Source organism: Mytilus trossulus, chromosome 11, assembly GCF_036588685.1.
Source record: "Mytilus trossulus isolate FHL-02 chromosome 11, PNRI_Mtr1.1.1.hap1, whole genome shotgun sequence".
Lineage (NCBI taxonomy): Eukaryota > Metazoa > Mollusca > Bivalvia > Mytilida > Mytilidae > Mytilus > Mytilus trossulus.
This window is the reverse complement of record NC_086383.1, coordinates 54,123,359-54,136,078: the sequence shown is the minus strand read 5'-3', so window position 1 is coordinate 54,136,078 and position 12,720 is coordinate 54,123,359. Positions and strand designations below refer to the sequence as shown.

The 12,720-nt window shown below is 33.3% G+C and overlaps 1 protein-coding gene across 1 annotated transcript in view; it reads right to left on the bottom strand.

Annotated features, from left to right (window-relative positions):
- Nucleotides 1-12,720, bottom strand: part of LOC134690165 (uncharacterized) — a 97,334-nt gene that overhangs the window by 892 nt on the left and 83,722 nt on the right. The window lies entirely within an intron of this gene.

The following is a 12,720-nucleotide window of genomic DNA, read 5'->3' as shown; positions in this document are numbered from 1 at the left end:
ACCATGATGGAGGCGGCGGGGCCAAATATTCTCCATGGAAATGAAATGTGCTATAAATGCTTATATAACTGAATACCAATTAATGGCCTGCCATTAAGGGTCACCTTGAACTGACATAATCACAATCTAATACATGTAAGATGGGCAAAAGTTTCAAAGTCAATAGACCATGACTGAGGGGACAGGGCCAAATAATCTCCATGGAAATTAGATGTGCCAATGCTAATGCAACTGCATACCAAATAAGATTGACCTACCTCTTGTTGTTCACCATTTTAACTAGACCTTATCACAAACTTATACATTGTTGACGCCGCCGCCGCCGCCACCGGAAACAGTATACCTATGTCTCGCTTTTTGCCTCCGTCAAGGCGAGACAAAAATCAACTTATTATAAATTGTTTAGTCAAACACCAAGAACAATTCAAACTAGGATCCTACTTTTTGTTTCAAACCTCTGCCCTGTCCATTAGAAATCTCTATCACTTATTCTTAAATTGTATCTCCTGCATAATCTTTATTATTGAGGAGTATAATTCAGAATAGTGCAGAAGGGAATGAAAAAGCACTTTCTATCTACTCAATGATTTTGTCACTTCAAGTCCTCATATTACTTCCCCTCTACATTTTATTTTAATTGTTTTAGAGCATGTAGAGGATGCGCACATTTTGTTCAGTGTACATACAGGGTATTTTCATTTTCTTGCAAGACCTGTTGGCAAAATATATTTCAATTTGTAAGGAACATATAAGCCTCACTTTCATAATGTACTAGAATAGTTGCATGATTGCAAAGCATACAATTACTAATTTGTACAAAAAGGCAGACATTGGGATGCTTGTTTGGCCATACATGAACAAGAGTTAAGCTAAATTATTAGAAACATGTATATTGGGTTTCCAAAAATATTTAAGTCTGCCGGAAATTTTTTCTCGTCTTCAATCTCTTTAGACTTGTCAACAAACACTAGTAATGTATATATTGGGCATTAAAACTTTGACTGGCATAAAATTAAATTAAACTTCAAACATTCGATATATACGGAGCCAAAAAAGTTTAGCAACACTTTTTTTTTTGTTGTTTTTTGAAAAAAATATTTAAACAGCATTGATATTATCCTTAGTTTTACCTGTAATTTAAAACAGTCGTACTTTTTTTCTGCTTATTGATTTCGCGCCATTTCAGCTTTGCACGTGTAAATGATGTTTTACCTTCTGTACCTGTACATTTAAAACGATATTAAAAAAATCTTTTTCACTAACGTTCAGAAACACACCATTGGTAAGAAAAACACAAACACATTTGAAAAAATTGCATGGGGCGTGAACCAGGCCTCCCCGAAAATGACAGTCAGAAAGGTCTTGAAATGGTTCATGCCGGAATGAGGGTTGCTGACATCATGGCTCGATTTAATGTGCAAAAGGCAACAGTTTAGAGACTAACAAACAGATATCGACATATTACAACTGCACAGGATAGGTCGATATCTCGTAGACAAAACAAAACTATCATCAAGGGAAGAGCGCTTCCTTCGCTTTAAGTCAACACGTGACAAGTTTTTTCCGGCTAAAAAAAGTAGTGCATTGACTAAGGGAAGCTGCTGATGTGCCTGCCAATCCTTCATTGGGGCACTTAGGGCATGGTTGAGAAATTGATTTTGAGAAACACTATACTCATTTACGCATTTTGTCCCGCCCGCGCTCCATACAAAGAAAATCCTAATGAATGTGAGTGATTAACATTCATGTTGCTTCTGACATATCATAATTCCATTTTTTTATTATTAAAATTTTATGTTGTTATGATTTTGTAATAAAATAAAATTTCACATTTTTATTGCTAAACTTTTTTGGCTCAGTATAAATGCCATGTTCTGAAATGTTACATTTACAGTGCATCATTCGAAACGTGCAACATCACAATTCTAACATCTGCCTTAGACTACTATTCAATATTGCAAAAACACGTGGTTAGAAGCTTTACTTTTGTTTGCAACCCATTCTTTAAAGTCTTATATTGAAATATATCGTTCTACAAACTTTTGTTTGAAATGAGGGAAATAATTTGTTACTTCTGGTTTGAAAAAAATCATTGATGGAATAATATTATAGTTCACTTGACATTGACTGACCCCCCTCCCCCCAAAATATGGTTCTATATTATTGATCTTAAATAAGTACAAAAAATAGCTACTGTCTGTTTGGAGTTTTCAAGGTCATATGCAACTAATTAATACAAAAGTACCATGGTTTTATAATGTATAAATATGAAGTTAGAGCAAGAGTAAACAAATAGAACGCCAAAGTAACTAAAGACCTTGACCTCAATTTCAAGGTCATCAAGGTCATCAAGCAAAGACCTGATATCATAAGACCTTTGGTCTCTTAACCATGTATTGGCAATAAGTTATATTACAGTAAATCTTGCTTTTTTACCTTCCAGGGGATACAACTCCTAGTAAATGTTATCGCAACTATTCCAATATATTATCTAACATATATAAGCAATATATTTTGAAATAACAATAAAGCCCATAAACAAGAGGCTCTATAGAGCCTGTGCCGCTCATCTGTATCTCATCTGGTTTTGGAAATCACGTAAAATATTGTTTATATCATAATAAATAGTATTATATACCCTAATATTATGATTGAGGCAAAGTTTGGTTTAATTTGGCCCAGTAGTTAATTAAAAACAGGTCGTCTCACTAGTAGACTTACAATAGTTACTGAAGACCCCTTATCATTATTTAAATTAGTTTTCAATTGTGTGACCATATGATTTCTTTTTTTACAATTTCCCCTTAGACTTGTAAAGTTAATCCCTATGTTCTATTTTTAGCCATGTCGGCAATGTTGGTTTGATGACAGGGTCATCGGATATATTTTTCAATCAAGATACCATATTGACAATTGTGGGTTAAAGTTTAATGCTATTTGGCCCAGTAGTTTAAGTGTAGAAGATTTTTGTAAAAGATTGCAAAAATTTACGAAAAAAACTGTTAAAAATTGACTATAAAGGACAATTACTCCTTAGGCTTCAATTGACAATTATGATAATTGACTTATTTGTAGATCTTACTTTGTTGAGCATTATTGCTGTTTACAGTTTATATATATCTATAATAATATTCGAAATAATAACTAAAAACTGCAAAATTTCCTTAAAATTACCAATCCAGGGGTAGCAACCAAAAAAACGTCTTGTCTGATTCATTTAAAAATTTCAGGGCAGATAGAACCGAACCTGATGAACATTTTCACCCCCATGTCAGATTTGCTCTAAATGCTTTAGTTTCAGGGATATAACCCAAGAAATGCATTTTACCCCTATGATCTATTTATAGCCATGTCGGCCATGTTTGTTGGCTGGCTGGGTTCATCGGACACATTTTTAATTAGATACCCGAATGATGATTGTGGCCAAGTTTTGTTAAATTTGGCCATGTAGTTTCAGGAGAAGATTTGTGTAAAAGATTACAAAAATTTAGGAAAAATTGTTAAAAAATGACTTTAAAGGGCAATAACTCCTTAAGGGGTCTATTGACACTATTGGTCATTTGACTTATTTGTAGATCTTACTTTGTTGAACATTATTGCTGTTTACAATATGTGTATAAAATTCTTCTAATACTTAGGAATACCAAGAAAGTTATGTCATATAAATACATAATTTAACACTAGATAAAAAATATATCAACAATAAAACTATACAATTAGAGCTAGCAAAAAATTCCCTGTACATATTTAAGGAGACTAATCTTGATGTTCATACAAATGTAGTACGAAGAAGTGAAAATTAGTAAATATTCCGAATAATCAAAGCTAGTATGTAGACAAGATCCATATTAATATAAAAAAAACAAGAACACATTATTAACAGTATCAACAGATCGAATTAACAAGAAAATACGACTTGAGAGTACTCGCAGTTACTGACATCTTTTTAAAAGCCAAAAAAAGAATTATCAATATAGAAATAAATCTGTTATTAAAGGGGCACAGTTAGAGCCCATAGGAATACCTACAACCTGACGATACACTTTATTGCCGAAACGTACATAAATGCTATCTAGCAGACAATGTAAAGCTTCAATCATATCCTCACATTTCCAGTAAGTGTATCTAGCATACTTTCCTTTTTCGTTACAGCAAAAGGCTTTAAACAAGTTGCAGCAAATAAAACTACAATGAGATCTCTCGAAAGACCATTTTATCAATGCATGATTGGAGTTCATCTTTCTTATTGGTCAATGATCTTGCAGGGTCAGCATGAGATCACGTGTAAGTGCGTTGTGGGTCACTTCCTTTTATCATCAGCATTTGATGTTTTAATTGTGAATCTTTCTTTGTGAAATAATTTGTTAAAAATTGATAATTTTATGCCAATACTTATGCATTGTAAGGTCGTTTGCTTTTACTATATACTAGATTTATTATTAAAAATAACATTGAACAAGACATATACTGATAGTATTTTAATGTCCATACTCTTCATTTAATACATGATATATAAAAATCATTTCTGTTTAATGGTTGAATATTAAAGAAGAGAATCTTTGATAATTAAATTATCGCATAGTATTCCTTAACACGCGTTATTGTTTGTGGTCATCTTTGATTTTTTGTAATATCTTCAATTTTCAACATTTGTATAAACTTCAAGATTATAAAAAAAACGTTTTTTTTTTCTAAAGTGAACATTGATTGGTTAAATATTTCTCAGTGATGTCCTGTGTTTGAATTTGCTTGTTAGCTTTTTGGTCATGAATGTTTGTCTCTAATATATAATTTACTGTGCATTTGTATTCAGATATCGCAGATCAAATTTATTCGTTCATTGTGTAATCATACGTTTTTTGATTGAGTTAAGTCTGCCAATTGATATTTTATCGTATGTTTTTCTATGTTGTGATGTTATGCTATTGTTTCAGAAAAAGGGAGAAGGTTTGGATCCATTAAAACGTTTAATCCCGCTGCAAATGTTTGCACCTGTCCTAAGTCAGGAATCTGATGTACAGTAGTTGTCGTTTTTTTATGTAATATATACGTGTTTTTCGTTTCTCGTTTTGTTTATATAGATTAGACCGTTGGTTTTCCCGTTTGAATGGTTTTACACTAGTAATTTTGGGGCCCTTTATAGCTTGTTGTTCGGTGTGAGCCAAGGCTCTGTGTTGAAGGCCGTACTTTACCCTATAATGGTTTACTTTTTAAATTTTTATTTGGATGGAGAGTTGTCTCATTAGCACTCACACCACATCTTCCTATATCTATTGAGGAAGATCAAGTTTGTTTTTTTAATTGGAATTTAAGCTTTCCATTTTTTTATATTCTTTTTTTTTTTTTTTTTCGTGCTTTAACTATGGACAAAGAGCGCTTAGTCTGGTATTGATCTACGAAAGAACTTTCCCCATTGAAGGAAATGTGCAATGAAGCATGATATCAACAACTTTCATATACTTTCATACATCAGTGGTATGCCATAGTTCCGATAATACAAACATACGAATGTTGATGGGTTGCTGTTTCATTGATATTAAAGACACATACATAATTTCAAGATTAGAATTTTGACTGTTTTATAAATACAAATTTACAAAATATGACTTCAATCAGCGTTTTGATACACAATTGGACCCTAGTTTACAATGAAAGTTCAAAGCACCTATTGTTATTCCACCATCTTTTTAAAGTTGGCTATGTCGTTAATTGTCTTGGACGCTCGTAACTATACAGCAATTAGTTTTAGAAGAAGGAAAATAAAACAAACGAAAACTTCTGCTGCAGTTCATGGATGGAATTGTCCTATCCTATGATCTTTATTTCATATCATTACAACTGTCTTGTTTTGGGTCAGAATTGCCTGCCAAGATTTTTCATCATCATTATTTCATATAATTACAACTGCCTTGTTTTGGGTCAGCATTGCCTGCCACAACGTTTTATGATTTTATTTCATATAATTACAACTGTCTTGTTTTGGGTTAGAATTGCCTGCCAAGTTTTTTTATGATCAATATTTCATATAATTACAACTGTCTTGTTTTGGGTCAGCATTGCCTGCCACAACGTTTTATGATTTTATTTCATATAATTACAACTGCCTTGTTTTTGGGTCAGCATTGCCTGCCACAACGTTTTATGATTTTATTTCATATAATTACAACTGTCTTGTTTGGGGTCAGCATTGCCTGCCAAAACGTTTTATGAACTTTATTTCATATCATTACAACTGTCTTGTTTTGGGTCAGCATTGCCTGCCAAAATGTTTTAAAATATTTATTTCATATAATTAAAACTGTTGTGTTTTGGGTCAGAATTGCTTGCCAAGATGTTTTATGATCTTTATTTCATATTATTACAACTGCCTTGTTTTTGGGTCAGCATTGCGTGCGACAATGTTTTATGATTTTTATTTCATATAATTACAACTGTCTTGTTATGGGTCAGCATTGCCTGTGACAACGATTTATGATTTTTATTTCATATAATTACAACTGTCTTGTTTTGGGTCAACATTGCCGGCCACAACGTTATATGATTTTCATTTCATATAATTACAACTGCCTTGTTTTGGGTCAGCATTGCCTGCGACAATGTTTTATGATTTTTATTTCATATAATTACAACTGTCTTGTTTTGGGTCAGCATTGCCTGTCAAGACGTTTTATGATCTTTAATTCTTATCATTGCAACTGTCTTGTTTTGGGTCAGCATTGCCTGCCAAGACGTTTTACGATCTTTTAAATTTATTACAACTGTCTTGTTTTGGGTCAGAATTGCCTGCCAAGACGTTTTATGATCTTTATTTCATATAATTACAACTGTCTTGTTTTGGGTCAACATTGCCGGCCACAACGTTATATGATTTTCATTTCATATAATTACAACTGCCTTGTTTTGGGTCAGCATTGCCTGCGACAATGTTTTATGAATTTTTAATTTCATATAATTACAACTGTCTTGCTTTGGGTCAGCATTGCCTGCCAAAACGTTTTATGATCTTTAATTCATAGCATTACAACCGTCTTGTTTTGGGTAGGAATTGCCTGCCAAAACGTTTTATCTTTATTTCATATAATTACAACTGCCTCGTTTTGGGTCAGCATTGCCTGTGACAACGTTTTATGATTTTTATTTCATATAATTACAACTGTCTTGCTTTGGGTCAGCATTGCCTGCCAAAACGTTTTATGATCTTTAATTCATAGCATTACAACCGTCTTGTTTTGGGTAGGAATTGCCTGCCAAAACGTTTTATGATCTTTATTTCATATAATTACAACTGCCTCGTTTTGGGTCAGCATTGCCTGTGACAACGTTTTATGATTTTTATTTCATATAATTACAACTGTCTTGTTTTGGATCAGCATTGCCTGCCAAGACGTTTTATGATTTTCATTTCATATAAGTACAACTGCCTCGTTTTGGGTCAGCATTGCCTGCAACAACGTTTTATGATTTTTATTTCATATAATTACAACTGTCTTGTTTTTGGTCAGCATTGCCTGCCAAAACGTTTTATGATCTTTAATTCATATCATTACAACTGCCTTGTTTTGGGTCAGCATTGCCTGCCAAGATATTTTATGATCTTTATTTCATATAGTAACAACTGTCTTGTTTTGGGTCAGCATTGCCTACCAAGACGTTTTACGATTTTTAAAACTTTATTACAACTGTCTTGTTTTTGGTCAGCATTGTCTGCCAAAACGTTTTATGATCTTTAATTCATTTCATTACAACTGTCTTGTTTTGGGTCAGCATTGCCTGCGAAGATATTTTATGATCTTTATTTCATATACAGTAATTACAACTGCCTAGTTTTGGGTCAGCCTTGCCTGCGACAACATTTTATGATTTTTATTTCATATAATTACAACTGTCTTGTTTTGGGTCAGCATTGCCTGCCACAACGTTTTATGATTTTTATTTCATATAATTACAACGGTCTTGTTTTGGATCAGCATTGCCTGCCAAGACGTTTTATGATTTTCATTTCATATAAGTACAACTGCCTCGTTTTGGGTCAGCATTGCCTGCGACAACGTTTTATGATTTTTATTTCATATAATTACAACTGTCTTGTTTTTGGTCAGCATTGCCTGCCAAAACGTTTTATGATCTTTAATTCATATCAATACAACTGCCTTGTTTTGGGTCAGCATTGCCTGCCAAGATATTTTATGATCTTTATTTCATATAGTTACAACTGTCTTGTTTTGGGTCAGCATTGCCTACCAAGACGTTTTACGATTTTTAAAACTTTATTACAACTGCCTCGTTTTGGGTCAGCATTGCCTGTGACAATGTTTTATGATTTTTATTTCATATAATTACAACTGTCTTGTTTTTGGTCAGCATTGTCTGCCAAAACGTTTTATGATCTTTAATTCATTTCATTACAACTGTCTTGTTTTGGGTCAGCATTGCCTGCGAAGATATTTTATGATCTTTATTTCATATAATTACAACTGCCTAGTTTTGGGTCAGCCTTGCCTGCGACAACATTTTATGATCTTTAATTCATATCATTACAACTGTCTTGTTTTGGGTCAGCATTGCCTGCCACAACGTTTTATGATTTATATTTCATATAATTACAACTGTTATAGATCTTTCACAAGTAGATCTTAGTAGGGTAACTTAAGCAGATCAAAGCGCGAAAGCGCTGTAAAGGCAGTTAATTACAGGTTGTGTGTATTTCTAGTCCAGTTATATCATTATCTTCCAAAGAACAGAGGTGGTTTGTAGAATTTAAGATTTAGAGTTCTTTTGTACCTAGTTCACCTATATCTAGTCTACTGTTTACAGTATATTTTCTGTGCCTCCCATGAAATGCATTTTTAGCCATGGCCTTGTCAGTTTGCTTTAAATTTATGAGTTTAACTGTCCCTTTGGTGTCTTTCGTCCCTCTTCTTTAGACATATAAGAACTTTTCCTTTTCAATATAAATAGATTATTTTTAATTATTGATTGTATACACATATTTTATGACTCCCATAAAAAATAGTTCAAAGATTGACTAGTCTCTGTACTGTGTGTATAGCAAGGACATCAAGTAACATAATGGTAAATGTACATAGTAACATGTCAACTTTTTTGATGACCATACCTGTCAACTGTCAGTTTTTGCAGAGTATTTCCCCCATCGAGCTAAAGGCTCCCAAATGGAAATTTTGTGAGAGCAATTTTGTCGACTATTTTAAGGAAAACAATTAATTCAACAATGGCTATGAGCTTGTTAATGCACGAAGAAGCCAAAAACCACATTAGAATATATTTGAAGGGAATCCATGACAAATCGCCCCACTTTTTCACTAACTCGCCTCACTTTAAAAACAAGAGTGCACACACTGAAATGTCTCGCCTTCTTTACTAATCATTGATATTCTGTTGATAGTCCTAATAATAAAGCGTTATTACAACTGTCACATAATCTTAACATAAACCAAGAAAACTAAACATTGACCTTTGAACCATGAAAATGAGGTCAAGGTCAGATAAACCATGCCAGGTAGGCATGTACAGCTTACAATTCTTCCATACAACAAATAATATTGACTAATTGCTTATAGTTTAAGAAAAACAGACCAAAACACAAAAGCTTAACACTGAGCAATGAACCGTAAAAAATGAGATCAAGGTCAAATAAAACCTGTGCGACTGACATGTAAATCATGAAATATTTCCATACACCAAATATAGTTGACCTATTGCATAAAGTATTAGAAAAAAAGGCCAAAACTCAAGAACTTAACTTAAACCACTGAACCATGAAAATGAGGTCAAGGTCATATGACACCTACCAGGTAGACCTGTACACCTTACAACCATGCCATACACAAAATATAGGAGACCTATTGCAAACAGTATAAGAAAAACAGACCAAAACACAAAACTTAACTATAACCACTAAAACATGAAAATGAGGTCAAGGTCAGATGACACCTGCCAGTCGGACATGTACACCTTACAGTGCTTCCATACACCGAATATACTAGACCTATTGCTTATAGTATCTCAGATATGGACTTGACCACCAAAACTTAACCTTGTTCGCTGATCCATGAAATGAGGTTGAGGTCAAGTGAGGTCAAGTGAAAACTGTCTGACAGACAAGAGGACCTTGCAAGGTACGCACATACCAAATATAGTTATCCAATTACTTACATGTATAATAAGAGAGAATTTAACATTACAAAAATTTTTATAAATTATAAAGCTTTTAAGAACTGAGCTAACATCGCCGCAGCCGTATCACTATCCCTGTCGAGCTTTCTGCGACAAAAGTCGCAGACTCGACAAAAAAACTGCCCCAACCTGGATTACCAAATCACCCCACTTGTGAACTGTGTTAAATCCCTTTAATATTACTCCTGCCAACTGGTCCCATCTAATGGAAATGGGTGAAATCTAGATAAATATATTATTAACCAGGATGAATTAAGTAATGCCAACTCGACCCACTTATGGAAAAAGATGTTATTCCATTGAATATAAGTTAAATTCCTTATATTGCATGTTGATACATTTAACTGGTTACTTTTCTATTGTTATGCAAATAACTAAGCTTCAAAACTAAGTTATTCTTCAACAATCAGTTTTTTTTTAGAATTATAATCTCAGTATATATCAATAATAGTAATTAAATGAATTTTCGTTTTTTTTGTATTCTGTGTAGATTAGTTTTCATTAAAGTGGTGCGAGTTTTTATGTTTAATTGTATATATATTAATCTAAATATTACTGTTTTTTTATAAGTAGGGCGAGTTGGCAGGAGTAATATTAAACATGATTTAACCAATTTCACATGTGGGGCGATTTGATAAATCAGTTTGTGGCGGTTTTTTAAAAAGTGGGGCGATTAGCCAGTGGGGCAACTTGTCCTGCTTCCATTTGAAGGCCCCCTTGAAGGTTTTGTATGACTATATGGACCATCTTTCACGTAAAACCCCCATGTGCATTTTGAAAAGTTGGCAGATATGTTTCTAACTCCAGGCAAAATCTACCGGTATGAATGAAAAAGAAAATTTCAATTAAGGCTATGTGGCCATAACAGCTGTCTCATTAGCATTTTAACCACTTCCCATATTTGCAATTAAAACAATAGAAGAAAATATTTAACGCAAAAACAAAACTTGCTTGTAAATATGAAATTCTCTTTACGGTATGAGTTTTTCTCATTGTTTGAGATTGTACAGTAGTACCTGTAACTGCTTATACCTATTTCTTATTCACTTTTGCTTGATAAACTCACTAAATATCAAATACATTGTACCACATCTCCTTATTTTTATAAGCATTCCAATAACATGAACAATTGTAATTCAATTCTATATACCAAAGCAAAATGAACTGCACCACTTTCATTCACTAGTATGCATCTTTTGGCAAAATACAAGTTCTTAAATGACACAATATATATTTATTGATAAAAAAATAAAATTTAGTATACAACTCTTTAACAAGTATAAAAAAAAGCACAGCTGTGTCATAACTTGTGAAATCTGTGCTGAAAACATAGACATTGGTTTTTGAGTAATTCCATATGTGAAGCTCAACATTAGCTCGTCAGTTGGTGGTGGACATTTAAATATATAGTTCCTTTCTGTAGGCTAGGATGAATGACTTTTCAGGAAAACCAATTTCACAAATCAAAACTTTCCTCTAGATTTCTCCTACAATATTCATCCAGTTTAGTTCTTTTGTTTTAATTGGACACCGTCCTGATTTTTAATTTTGCAAACCATTCAGTCTCTTGCTTGCAAATGGTGCATGAAAATAGGATGGGTATGGCAGTAGACAAGTCTCTTTAAAGTGGGTTTGTGCCCTGAAAAAAAAGTTTTATAACCAGGGGTGTGGAAATGCTATGCCCGACTTGTACATTTGAACAACCGGACAAGTAATTATTTTTGTCTTGGTTGCCCGTGGACAAGTAAAAAAATACACAAGACAAAGTTGAAATCCAACAAAAACATAAAATTAATTTCAAAACGTATAGAGATGTTTAATTTATGTACGAGAAACAAATGTTCAGCAAGTAAAAACATCAATGTTCATGACGATAAATATTACATGATACCGGAAATAGATCGATTACCAAAATATATAAAATAAGTATGCGAACCCGAGTCGCGTAACATTGCATTGGCTTTGTCCATTGACCCGGGATCGTCGATTAGGTTTTATCCGTCATTTGCCGGAAGTGTCATTTTGGTGGGAAATCATGTACACATACACACGTAGATTGGCTGGTACCCGATCGTAATGTTACACATCACATATATCAAATAGCTAATACCCGGAACGTAGTACCGGGAACCAGGATAAAACGTGGACAACATACATAACTAGAACCGAAATTGAAAACGCTTTACGGTTTCTCGTTCATTAACCGAATTCCGCTTTGAATTATAGAAGATGCAATATTAATCATGTTCAGTCGACTTTTCATTGTTATATCAACGTCTGAACTAATTAAAGAAACTTTAGATGTCAGACAACACTCGAAATTGACCCGACCTCTTTCCACACGGAATACACATAATGATAGTTTGTAGTCAGGTTGACTGCTTATAATGCAAAATACACACTAATAACAAGTTCTAAAAAACGAACAATACACACTGATCGTTTCTTTAGTCCCCAATGTAAATGAAAGAAACAAAAACCATATTATACCATAAAAAGAAGAGGAGAAATTCGAACATTTTCGGA